The sequence below is a fragment of the Brassica napus genome, chromosome C2 (genome assembly GCF_020379485.1).
Source record: "Brassica napus cultivar Da-Ae chromosome C2, Da-Ae, whole genome shotgun sequence".
Lineage (NCBI taxonomy): Eukaryota > Viridiplantae > Streptophyta > Magnoliopsida > Brassicales > Brassicaceae > Brassica > Brassica napus.
The window spans coordinates 35,651,515-35,665,203 of NC_063445.1; positions in this window are offsets into that span (position 1 = coordinate 35,651,515).

Genomic DNA, 13,689 nt, shown 5'->3' on the forward strand with positions numbered 1-13,689 from the left:
TTCAAATGTAAGATATTGTTGTCACAAAAAAATAAGATATTCTTGAAAAACCTAATTCTTAGGGAAGTCTAATAGATTATGGTAATGGAAGGCAGACCCGGCTCAAAAATTGCTTGGGCCCTGTGTAATATATAAAACAGAAACCAAATGTGGTGTATTAATTATGTTTGTGAAATTTTGAGCCCTATTTTACAAATTTTCTGAAAATTTGGACCCTAAAATGCAGAGGAAAAAATAATTAATAGGACGGGATCCGGTGCAAATGCACTGTCCACATACCCTTAGAGCCAGCACTGATGGAGGGTTTAATAGATTATATACACGTACGTACTTCCTCTGTTAAACAGTTAATCTGTTTGTTATAGACTTTAACAAAATAGATTTACTATTACCGTTATTTATCCAAGGCCTAGGTAAAAAATCCGAATGCGAAGAAACGAACTGAATTCGATGCAAAAAAATAGTATCAAACCCGAACCGGTATTGATTAAATATCTGAACGGGTTCAAAATTTTGGTATCTAGATAACCGAAATCGAAACCGAACCCGACCCGAACCGAAGTATTTCGGGTACCCGAATGTATCCAAAATAGATTTATATATCTAAATATATTAATTATTTTTAGATTTAATGTATATTAAAAATATCCAAAATATATAAGATACTTTTAAGTTGTCTAAAATACTTGAAAATATATACAAATAGTCAAAAGTAAATGTCTAAAATAGTTAAAATATACTCAAAACACCAAAAATACTTGAAATATCTATTGATTTTCTATCAAAATATTCAAACCAAACCAATTTATATGTTAAGTTTAGGTATTCTGACATATGTTATTCAAATTTATATGTAATGTAGTATTTTATTTACAGATTTTGAGAAAATTAAACTATATATTGAATTTTAAAATTTTAAAAATCATTTAAATGAGTTATCCGAACCCGGACCGAACCCAACAAAGATCCGAACCGAACCCAAATCGAAATTTAGAAATACCCGAATGAAACTGAAATCTTTAACCCCGAAAACCCAAAACTCGAATAAATCTAAACCGAATCCGAATGGATACCCGAACGTCCATCCCTAATTTATCCAATGCCATCTGCATTTGGTATAAACAAAATGAAGGAACAATTATTAATATCTAAAAACGTCAAAAATATGTAGTGGAAAGAAGAGTATCCCGTGTATTGTGGGATTATTACGAAATGTATTATTTAGATTAGCAAAAGTAGTTACGGTTATTCAATTGTCTTTAGATTCAGTTGAGCAAAATTATTATTATTTTTTAATGAAATTTCAAATTTATTGATGTATAAAAAAGAATGTTATGTACATATCAGTCACATACTATGTACGAGGTCTCTATTGTGTAGTATGGAAAAACAGATTCTAAGTCCTAAGCTGAAACCATCGCTACAGTAATCCACCCAGCTTGTGGTCTGATCGATACTTTAGCGAACATATCCTATTCCTCATGGCCTTATCAATGAGCATGTGCATTTGTTATGTTGATGTCCTGCCTCTTTGATGTCTTCTTCCATTCCGGTCCCTCCATATGTGGTAAACTAACGTCTGAAACAATAGCCTCGCTAGACAAGAATCAACTCCCTCCCCCCCCCCCCTGGAAGCACTGTAACGTCCACTGCCAATCGGGGTTAATACTGTTGCCTACAAGTCTTCGAGAGCAAGGCTCTCCCATACCGTATAGGAGTAGGGACAAGCAAAAAAAAAGGTGGTCTCTTGTCTCATCCCTTTCCCCACACAGTTCACATCCTTGAGTGATCCCCCATTACCTCATTCTATCTCCCGTAGAGAGCCTGTTTTGTAATAGCAAGCCAAAGGATAAAAGAGAACTGAGGAACCCCTTGAGCAAACCATACAACTTTGTTCCAATCCACTTTTCTCCACTTAGATCTTAACTGCTCCCAAGTCTTAGATGCAGGAAATGCTGCTCTATAATCATCCTCACCATGCCTCCATAAAATTATATCACTCTCATTCTCAGAAGTAGGAGCTTCTATCGCCATAATGATATTATGTAGATCATGGAAACGCCTACTTTGCTGTCCTCTTATTTTCCATCCATTCATTGTTACTGCGTCACATACCTTAGCATGCCTTTGTACACCAAGAAAAATAGTTCCAGCAGCTCCCGTAATGTCTATCAATCGACCCTGCCCTGACCAATCATCGAACCAAAAATGACAAGTCTTGCCATCCTTTACTTAAATCCTGAAAAACTGATAGGCTACATCTCTAAGCTTTAGTAATTTCCTCCATATCCAAGATCCCTTTTTATCATCCCTCACATCCCAAAAGGAGTTGTACTTTATCAGATAATGTTTTACCCAATTGACCCAAAAAGATGAGTGTTGAGTAAACAGGCGTCATATGAGTTTCAAGGCAAAGGCTCTTGCTGATTCTCTCAGTTTACTCACTCCAATGTCCTCCCTCATCATTCAGATATCATACGTCCTCCCAACTGACTTTCGCCTTATGATTTTGAGTAGGCGAGCCTGACCAGAGGAAAGCACTGCACATACTCTCAATAGTATCAAGACATTTTGCTGGTAAAGTAAAAGCCGAGCTCCAAAAATTAACTGTGATAGTGATGACTGACTGGATAAGCTGAAGTCTTCCTGCAAATGATAAAGCTTTATTGGACCAGCACACCATTCTACCTGGAATCTTGTCTATTAGAGGCTCGTAGTCACCGCTGGTGAGAGATTTAGTGGTCAAAGGCATTCCTAAATAGTGAATAGGTAATGTCCCAAGTCCTATACTCAAAGACTCAGTCGTGGAGAGGAGATCACTTATATTACTACCTAAGGCATAAAGTGATGATTTTGATGCGTTAATGTGGAGGCCCGACATCCTTGCAAACCGTTTCATAACTTCAACGACTCCCAAGAGTGATTCCCGAGTGCCATTAGGGAAGACCAGTATGTCGTCAGCAAAACTTAGATGTGTAAGCTTAACTTCCTTACACTGAGGATGATAGCCAAACTCACCTTCTTCTACTGCTTTATTCAAGAGCTTTGAGAGAACATTGTTGAGAATGACATACAAGTAAGGAGAGAGTGAACATCCTTGTCTAATGCCTCTGGCACTAGTAAACAAACCCTCCAAGCTTCCGTTTACTGATACCAAGAAAACCAGCAGTCGACATACAGCCTAATCCAATGAACAAACTGAGCTGGAAGACCCATAGCTTGCAAGACAGAGGTAATAAAGGACCACTTCACTGTGTAAAAAGCTTTGGATATATCAAACTTGATAGAAAACTTATCTTGTTTCCTTGTCTTGTGATATCCATTCACAAGTTCTGAAGCTAGCAAAACATTCTCCAAAAGTAACTGTTCCGTAAACACTGATTGGCCTCAACTGCTTCAGGGAAGATAACTTTCAATCTGTTGGCAAGGACCTTGGATATTACCATGTATATGAAGTTGCAACAAGCGATGGGCCGATAGTCCTTCATTGTGTTGTTGGTGGTCGTCTTGGGTATGAGGGTTAGGATAGTGGCATTAACTCCGGTGAGCATGAAACAAAAGAGAAAGAATGACTGAACTGCAACAATGAACTCTCTCACAATAATCGGCCAAGCTGCTACAAATAATTCCTTAGTAAATCCATCAGGTCTAGAAACTTTATCATTCGAAAGAGCATGTAAAGCCTGTTGTATCTCCTGAGCTGTAACAGGTCCAATAAGCACTGCTGCCTCTGTAGTAGAGAATCTATACGTCAGTAGAATTTGTAAAGAAGCGACTGAGATATCTTCAGTGGTAAGATCCTGACTTTGCAGGAAGTTCTGAAAGTAGGAAACTGCCTCATTTTTGATATCCTGCTGTGACCTAAGCACTTCACCTTGGGTATTGACCAAACTTCTGATCATATTTCTAGCAGCCCCGGTTTGGACCATAGAATGAAAGAACTTTGTATTCTGATCTCATGCATTTAGCCATCTAACGCTAGACTTTTGCCGATAGAATTTCTCCTCAATATGAGCTAATCTGCCCCATCTTTCTTCAGCTGCTGCCGCCTGCGCAACATTACTTGGACTAGGATCATGCAGCACTCTATTTTTACACTCGTATAACTACTCATAGGCTTGCTTAGTTCGGGCTGGAAGATCTCCATAGTGCTCTTTATTCAACGCTCTGAGAGGCTGCTTAAGAAGCTTTAATCTCCTGTGGAAAGGAGACAAAGTTGTCCTGGAATGGTGAATGATCTCAGTTATGTCCCAGACTTCTTTAATAATTGGTAGAAAGTCCGGATGGTCAGCCAGATAATTGAAAAACCGAAATGGTTCCTTGATTCATTGGTAAGTCCAGAAGTACGAATCAAACATCGAGCATGATCATAAACACCACCTGCATCAAAATGAGCCGACAAGTGAGGGTAACAGGTCATCCATTCGTGATTGACGAGAGCTCTGTCAAGCTTCTTCCCTATTGGGTCCTCTTCTCTTTTATTCCACCACGTATACAACACTCCTGTGTAAGGAAAATCAGTCACCAAGCAATCTGTTATAGCTTCCTGGAAGTGTCTCATACACATTTGATCAAATCAGTAGTCCTGAGCTCGAGAATGTTCACTAGAAGCTAGCGTTTTGTTAAAATCTCCTATTATGATCCATGGCAAACTCAGATTACTATACGCAGCACGAGTTCCCTGTAACTCTTCCCAAAGTTGAGTTCCCTCTGCTACTGTGTTGAAAGTATATACTGCAGAGCAGATAAATTGTTCCCCTGTACTAGGAATCTGAATGGCACAAGTAACAACATGAGCGCTCATTTGCAGCCATGTCACAACCACATTATCAGTCCAACAAACCCAAGTCTTACCCAGGAGGTGATACTCGTATTTTGCCATAGTTCCATCCTGGAATAGCAGCATACATACGTCTTTGATGATTGCTTTCTTGAACTTTCGTCTATACTAAACAACCAAAAGAAAGTTTTTGCTGTTGTAACCAAGTTCAAAGTGCTTTGTGCTTGTGTGTCATGTTAAAACCACGCATGTTCGATGCAAAAAAAGACGTCATATCTTCCAACTGGAAGATTTTTTTGAAGAACCATGTTTACAAGCCAACATCAAATCTTTGGCACGAACCGCTGTGACACGAGCTAAACCCTGAGATGAGATATTAACTGAACGTCTTCCCCGAGTAGACATATGCGATCATTGCGTCTTCTTGCCCTCTACCTTACTTGCAATGATCTCACCATCCTCTAATTCCTTTCCAAGTTCTTCTACTTCAACCTCATTCTCCTCGTCAATACCCAGAAGGGGACTGAAACGAGATGGATACACAACAATCCCCTCATTCTCAACATTTCTCGCAATCTTTGCTTTGCTAGTATCAGATTCTACATTCTCAATGATTCCTCTCAGGAACTATTTCCCAGACTTCTGCATCACTAGAGTGGCAAGCCTCAGTAGTGGGTTCATTAACCTTGATGCCCTGAGTCTCTACATTTAACATGATTCTTTTTGAGGCCCTTGACCGTCCTTATCTTTGGTCGTAGTCTCCAGAGTCAAAGACTGAGGCGTAAGAGCTTCCAATTCTTGTATCATGTCCACGAAAACATTCCCTCCTGATTCTACATCCTTCTTCCTTGCCTGCGGTGGTACCTCATCAAGGATAACAGTCTCTCTTTCCTCCTCTTCAGTATCTTAACTTCCTTACCTACACAATCTTGTCCCTTGTGTCCCCAACTATGACACACACTACAACGAGGGGGAACGCAAGGAAAAGAAACATCAACAAATGGCTTGTGAAGATCCACTTCCACTAAAGCTCGAGTTACATCCAATCTTACACACTTCTCAGTAGTAGGGTGAAGCTTAACAAACTTCCCAATTGCTTTTGTTAGACGCTTCAATCCCTTACACTACAAGAAAACATAAGTTTAACGAGGACGGTTTTCCTCGTGAGTTCGTCGTAAAAGAGGCTTTACGAGGAATTAGCGAGGAAACACATTTTCTCGTTACTTGTTCGTCGTAACACATATTTCCTCGCTAATTCGTCGTAACTTAGCGAGGAAAATATTTCGTCGTAAAGACGAAGTACATCATTTCGTCGTAAAGACCACGTAAATATTCCACGTAAGGAGGTCGCTATATTTCCTCGTAAATACCTCGAAACGTATTCCTCGTAAACTACACTTAAATACCTCGAAAGTGTTTCCTCGCAAAATACACGTAACTACCACAAAAGTATTTCCTCGTAAAATACTCGTTTATCTTTTCTCGTCATTTCCTCGTAAATGTTTCCTCGTAAAATACTCTTTTATTTTTTTTCGTCATTTCCTCGTAAAGTTTCCACGTAAATAAGTCGTAAATTACCTACGGATTTACTTTATTTTTTTTATTTTACAGAATTAAAAAATATAATTAAAAAAATAATTAAAATTATTTAATTTATTAATAAAATTATAATTTAAAATAAAAATCAAATCAATATGAAAATATTTTATATATAAATAAGTTTTGAATTTATAATACAACAACCGGAAAAAAAGAACTAAGGGTCGTTCATCGCCTGGTAGAGTTCCTCACTCCTCCTCGCAACATCCGCCTTGTTATGTGTGTCGAATGACTCGCCTGGAATAGGATGTTGTTGTCGCATGTTCCTCAACATGGACTCCCATTCCGGATTTGTGGCCGCTATAACGTCCAAGAAGCCCTCGACTCCACCCATACGAGCTTTTGTCGAGGCCAACTCGTTACGCAGCTCAGTGACTTCATCATCCCGTCGCTGACCATAAGACGATGTCGCTCTCGGAACATCGTTGACGGAACCAATCCCCAACGTGCGTCCCTTTTTTTTAGGGACAACCTTAAAAACAAAAAATAAATATTGTTGGTAAAAATTTAAAGTTAAATTAAATGAATAATAAGAAATTAAAATTTTAGAAAATTTATCTCCTCGTAAATCTTATCCACTTCAAGTGTGGATAAGGTGACGGGTAATCCGTCGGTAGACTGCTGGGTCAGCTGGGTCTGGCGGTCTTCAACCCGAGCAACCACGTCGTTGTAGATTTGCTCGGACTTGCCATCTAAAATACGCCCGCCTTGTTCTTGTGGGTCTTCTCGTAAAGTTCCATAAGAGACTGGAGATGTCCGGTCTCTTTGGCCTAAAAAACATTTAAGAAAGTTAGAATAAAAATATATATATTAAAACATTTATTTAATAAAATATTTAATTACCATTTCCGTACGGACACCGGCGTGGGGTTTTTGGCCCGTAGTGTGAAGCATCGGTCCGTTCCCGTGCTCATCGACCGTGTTACGGGAGTTAGAGCAAGACTGGGCAATTCTAATGGAATCAGGAAGACGCCAATAACGGATGAGGCCATCCCACACATCCGTGGTGAGCTCAGCGGGTTTGCCACGCTCATACCCCTTCACGATCCAGTCACCCTTCCAGTTGGAGACCGTGTCCAACAAGCGAACTTTCGCCTTCGCGTAAAACGCTTTCCTCACCCTCTCAGTGACCCCCAAGCCCCAATGATATTTTTGCTGTAGAAAAAATTAAATAAATAATTAGTTTTTTTAAAAGAAATATATATAAATCATGAAAAAATTAAATTATATATAATTAATTAATAGAAACTTACAGCGTATATTTTGAACCACGTCTTTCTAACGTAGTGAGGCGTCTTACTCCAGTTCGGATGTGGCATGAAGAAGTAACATTTGATCGTGTCGGTTACGTCCGATGCAAGACATCCGTCAACCCCCCACCTGAAAAAAAACAAATTTAAAATATAAATTATTTTTTTAATGTTATAAAAGAATTTTAAACGAATTAAAAAAAAAATTAATGCAACATACCACAAAGTTCCGTCCTGTCGGCCGGGGTCGATGACTGGTAAACCTTCTCTGCCTGGCAGACGGAGAATGTCTTCGACAGTGTACTGCGAGTAAGGAGCACTCGGAGGCACCATCAAATCGGGATGAACATCGGCGGGCATCGGAGGAGCCATCGGAGGAGGCACAGGAGGAGGCATCGTCGGAGGAGCCATCGGAGGAGGCATCGGAGGAGGAGCCATCGGAGGAGGCACAGGAGGAACCGATGGTGCACTAGAAGAAGGCGACCGAGAGACTCTCTGAGAAGACTGAGTCTCGGGGACAGTCTCCGGACCCGAAGAACCGGGAGCTGAAGAAGAACTGGGAGCTGAAGAAGAACCGGGAGCTGAAGAAGACGACGGGTCTAAATGACTACCAGGCTCACCGAACATCTGTCTGTAATGGGGAGTAAGTATGTTTCTTCGAATCGTCTAGAAAAAAATTTAATTTTTAAAATTAACATCAACAGTATAATTTCCTACATTATCCACCTAATCAACACTAATTAACATAAAACCCGTAAACCTATCTAAATTCCCTATACTAACCACCTAATCTATCCTAAACTAATCAAATTAGAGAGGAATTAGAGAGACTTACCATTGCTACGAAATAGAAAGGAAGTGGAGAGGAAGTAGAGAGGAAAGAAAGAGTGAGCGCTCGGGAGTATATATAAGATTACTTATCCTCGTTATTTCCTCGTAAAGTTACGAGGAATTACAAAGGCCCGTGTTTAGCTTTACGAGGAATTACAAAGGCCCGTGTTTTATTGTACGAGGAAGTAGCGAGGAATTACAAAGGCCCGTGTTTAGGTTTACGAGTTTTTTACGACGACTAAGTTTACGTAGAATTTACGAGTCAATATTTTACGAGGAATTAGCGAGCCCCGCTTTTCTATAAATACCCGCAACTTTCCTTCTCAAACCACACGCAAACTCACAAATCACACACAAACTCACAAATCTCACAAATCACACCCTATCTCAAATCACACAACTTAGCAAAATGCTTTTCAAATTAGAAATATTTGAAAAAAAGGAAGAGAAGAAAGATATTGGAACACATGTGGAACGAGCTCTTTCGTCGTTATTTCCTCGTTGACTTACGAGTGCTTTACGACGATTTCTTCTTACATGAAATTAACGAGTCCCGCGTTTTTTTTTCTTTTATATTTCGTCGTAATATCCACGTTTATTTACGAAGAATTACTGAGTATTATGTTTAAATCACTAAAATCTGAAACCCCAAACCCCATCTTCCTTATCTTCTACTTCATATATTCCAAACCCCAAACCCATCTACCCTTTAAACTCAATATATTCTTTCACCTCAATCTATTCTTTCCATTCCAAACCCCATTCCTTAACTTATTATCTCAATATCTTATTTATAAAAAAAACTCCCACATTACCTTACACAAAATCAAATACATCAATCCGATACATCGACATTCTCTTCATCACTAGAAACATCATCATTTTCATTAAACTCGTCTTCAACAGCTTCCTCTGTGGCATCGTCGGTAAGATCTTCGTACTCGTGATTATGCGGATCAATGAGAAAGATGTCATCAATTTCTTGTTCAGGTTCCTCGACTTCATTTGTCTGTTCTTCTTGCAAAGGTGGTTCTTCTCGACTGATTATTCATCCTCGAGGTGTAACTTTGATCACAGCTAACCAATTTATACCCGAATCTCTCATCCAAGGGTATGGAAGGAAGCTAACTTGGTCTGCTTGTGAAGCTAAGATGAAAGGCTCGAATTTGTTGTACCTTCGTCCACCGTTGACAGCAACTACACCGAATTTGTTAAACCGAACACCTCTGTTGACGACGGGGTCGAACCATTCACATTTGAAGAGGACGCATTTCAGCTTCAATATCCCTGGGAATTCGACTTCAATAATCTCCGTCAAGGTCCCGTAGAAATATGTTTCCCCTTTCACACATATTCCATAGTTACTGGTCACCCGCTGTCTACCATACTCATATGTGTGAAAAGTATAGCCTCGTGTGAAATACATCTGTGATGTGGTGACCTTTACAAGTGGAGATTGAATTACTTCGTGTAACCACTTAGGATAATTTGCATCGTCGTCATAATCAACCTGCAAAAATAAAGAGACGTTGAAATACAGATCATGTATGAAAAAGAGTTTGAGTTAATTAATACATGATTCCTCAACCAATTAATAAAGTGTTGATCTTTCCTTTTGTCTACGTCACTTGTGGATATACTTGGAAATGTTTCTTCGACTTGAGAAACAAATAGGCTGTAAAATCACATTTTATATAAATGAATCTCTCGCAATTACGGTCTTAGCTCGAAAACACATTTAACAGTTTAAGCAAAAAATTGCAATTTATTGATTAAATATATTATGTAATAATTAATTTAGTTATATTTGAATTTGTATTAGTGGTATTTAGGTCTTTTGAATTTTGAGATGCAAATGTAGCATCCAAATTCTACTTAATTAGCATCTCAAATATCTAGATATTTACATATTATAGATGTTGCATCTAGATGTTGATGCAATAGTATCCAAACGAACAAAATCTGATTGATATAGCGTCTGGATATAGAAACAAAAATGGCCTTAGTATTTCTTACAACTTATTGATTAGCTTTAAACATAATCACCCCTAGAACCTATTAGATCGTACTCGTCGTCCTACGGCTGGCGCAGTATTGTCTCTGCTAGATCTTTGGTTAGAAAAATGAATAATCAAAAAGGTGGGATCAGGTTCATCTATCTCAGTATAGAATGATCCTTGGCTCCCATCGACTCGGCCGAGACCAACAAATAAAAATCAACAAAAATCTTTATCCGGACATTACAGTGGATTCTCTCATCAATGTAACATCGGGAACATGAAATTTATAGGTAATTCGGATTCTGGTGGATCCTCAAGATGCGAAAAAATTGAAAGTATTCCATTAAGTCGAATTCAGAAAACAGATTGTGATGGATGAAATTTTACTAATAATGGGAGATACATGGTTAATTCTTGATATCCAGATAGAGAAAGAATGCTACCAAAGTAGGGTCCTTCGGTCACTCCATTGAAGGCTTTATGCTGGAAAATACGCTGTCCACCTAAGATGAAACATTTTTATGGCAATTGGTATCAGGATGTTATAGCAGTTAAGAGAAATTTAAGAGCAAGATGAACAAGGAGATACAGTTTGTGCACGATGTGGAGCACTTGAGGAATCCATAAATCATGTGTGTTTTTTTTAATGTACACCGGCGGTTCATGTTTGGGCACTCTCACGAATTCCATCGAATCCAGACATCTTTCCCACCCAATCATTCTTTGCAAACATGGATCATTTGTTTTGCAGGGTTTCTCTGGAATTGGAAAATCATCAATTTGCATGGATCTTATGGTACATACGGAAAGGAAGAAACAACAAAGTATTTAGCTATTTGGATATTGATCCTAGAGATACTCTCAAATTGGCAGAAACTGAGTCATTACTTTGGGCTGAGGCACATATTTCACTTACACAAGGAATCGATCAAACTCGATTACCAGTAGGAGCAACAGTACCATTTATTCCAGGTAGATGGTGTTTTACAGATGGATCATGGAAAAATCAGAAAATCTATTTGGCACAAGGGTGATATAGCACACTGGAAGGTTTTGATGGTTTAATGGGAGCAAGGAATACATGAACGAGCCAGTCGCCACTTCACTCGGAGAGAGAGGCTCTCATTTGGGCAATGGAATGTATAAGGAATCTAAGACAATTATTTTTACATTTGAAATGAATTGTTCTCAGTTGGTGAATATGGTTTCAGAACCAGAAGAATGGGCCAGCCTTTGCAAGTAATTTGGAAGACATAAAGATCTTGAAGAAAAGTTTCCACTGTTCAGAGCTCATTCATATACCATGGACGCATAATTCAAGTACGGACAGTCTCGCATGCAGTACAAGGAAAATACCATCATTTGTTGTTCATGTGGATGCGGAGTTACCAGTTTGGTTTGCGAGGTTTATATGAGTCTGTTTAAGTTTCTGAAAAAAAAATCCATTCAAACACACTTTGACAAAGCGACGTATATTTAAGAAAGCATGCCTTCAATAACATAGCAATAATTTGAAGCCTTCACGGCTCATATCCATTGCTCACTGAGATGATGCCATATAGACTACCGATAATTAAAGAAGAGCTCGAAGTTCTATATTAACTCAATACCTAAAACAACCTTCCTTCCTTCCTCTTAAAGAAGGAATGCTTTAACTAGCATGGACAAAAATGAAAACACCTAGGATAAAATGGAGCGAAAATATTAATAAGAAAAAGTGAAGATGTGTTGCATCATATGAGCAGAAACAGCTCGCGGGGAAGTCCACTGGGCGTCGACGATGTTTATCAACGGTAAATGCCATGAGAGTAGCCAACAGCATGGTTCCTATAACAAAGCGGTGGTAGCCTAGTGACAATCTTTTGGGGTTTGGTGTGTACCCAAATCAGTCCTGGATTCGATTCCTCTTGGGAACTAAATTATCACTACTTAGCCAGTCTGGGCTTGGGCTTTGGTCCAAGTGGTTTACATGGTGGACCATAACAGATGATTGGTCCACCCCATGGCATTAGTCGGAAGGTATTCCAAACTCGGGTCAGGCAGTGTGGTATGCATTCGGGCTAGTCCTGTAAGACCCGATCCCGGCCGACTAGGCCGCGGTCGATGCCTCACGTCGCTCAGTCCATACCCAGACCGAACCTCTGAAAATTTTTGCCCTTTAATTAAAACATCGCCCATTGGCGAGGGCTAACTCAGATCTTAGCTCAAGACTACCTTAGTCATTCCCTAGCTTAGATCATTTCAACTTATGCACAGCGGAATAGTATCTACTTAACCATTGGTCTAAAACCAATCTAACACTTGTCTGGTCAGATCACCTCAACTACTGGTCAGTAAACGCAACTGCCAGCTAGCTCCAAGGTCAATCATGAACCTAGACCAAGTCATAAAATCAGAGGATCCGTTCCCCTAAGCCATTCTATCTAGATCTATGCAACATTGACAGATCATACCTTTGCCACATCCACAGAGCTTGTTAGCTCATCGGCCCAGCTACACTAGCTGAATGAACTCATAAACCAGCTGATCGAGCTGTGAGGTAGCCTTGCCCAGCTCCCCGTCCACTCGTCCAACTCCCTTATACCTGCATAAACTCTTCCCTTGGGTACTTAGTCATTCAGCCAACCATCCCCACAGACATAAGTAACCCTTGAGAAGTCTACAAACAGCTAAGGACATGCATCTGGCCGTTACCGGCTCATGCACTGTCCCACATCCTTTTTGCCGTATCAACTTATGATACCAAGTCCAGCTCATGGACTAACAATGCCCATCAGATCCTGAGTCAATCAACCAACCACCCCACATGTCTCAGAACTGATGAGTCTTCACACTTCCAAATCAGTCATGGAACCGTGTCCCACTGAACCTGATTAGTGTTGCTCTTACCACCGGTGCATCCTTTGATCAATCAGATCAGACACCTTGATCCATCATCCAAGGATCAGGTCGTCCATCCTTACCCATGATCAGATCACACACGGCCTGCCTTACCAACACCAAGGTTGATAACCAGCAATTCCTTATGATCAATATCATAAGTGACAATATGTTCCAGCACACAAACATATGATCAGATATCCTAACACAAGGATCTGACCCCAATATGCCCTCAGGTGCAATTTCGACCTCAAGCAAACTTGCTCCAAAAATCAATTAAAATTCATGAAAATTCATGATAAATCATAACTAAGAGAATGGTCCAATCGGATTTCCCAGAACCGGCCTC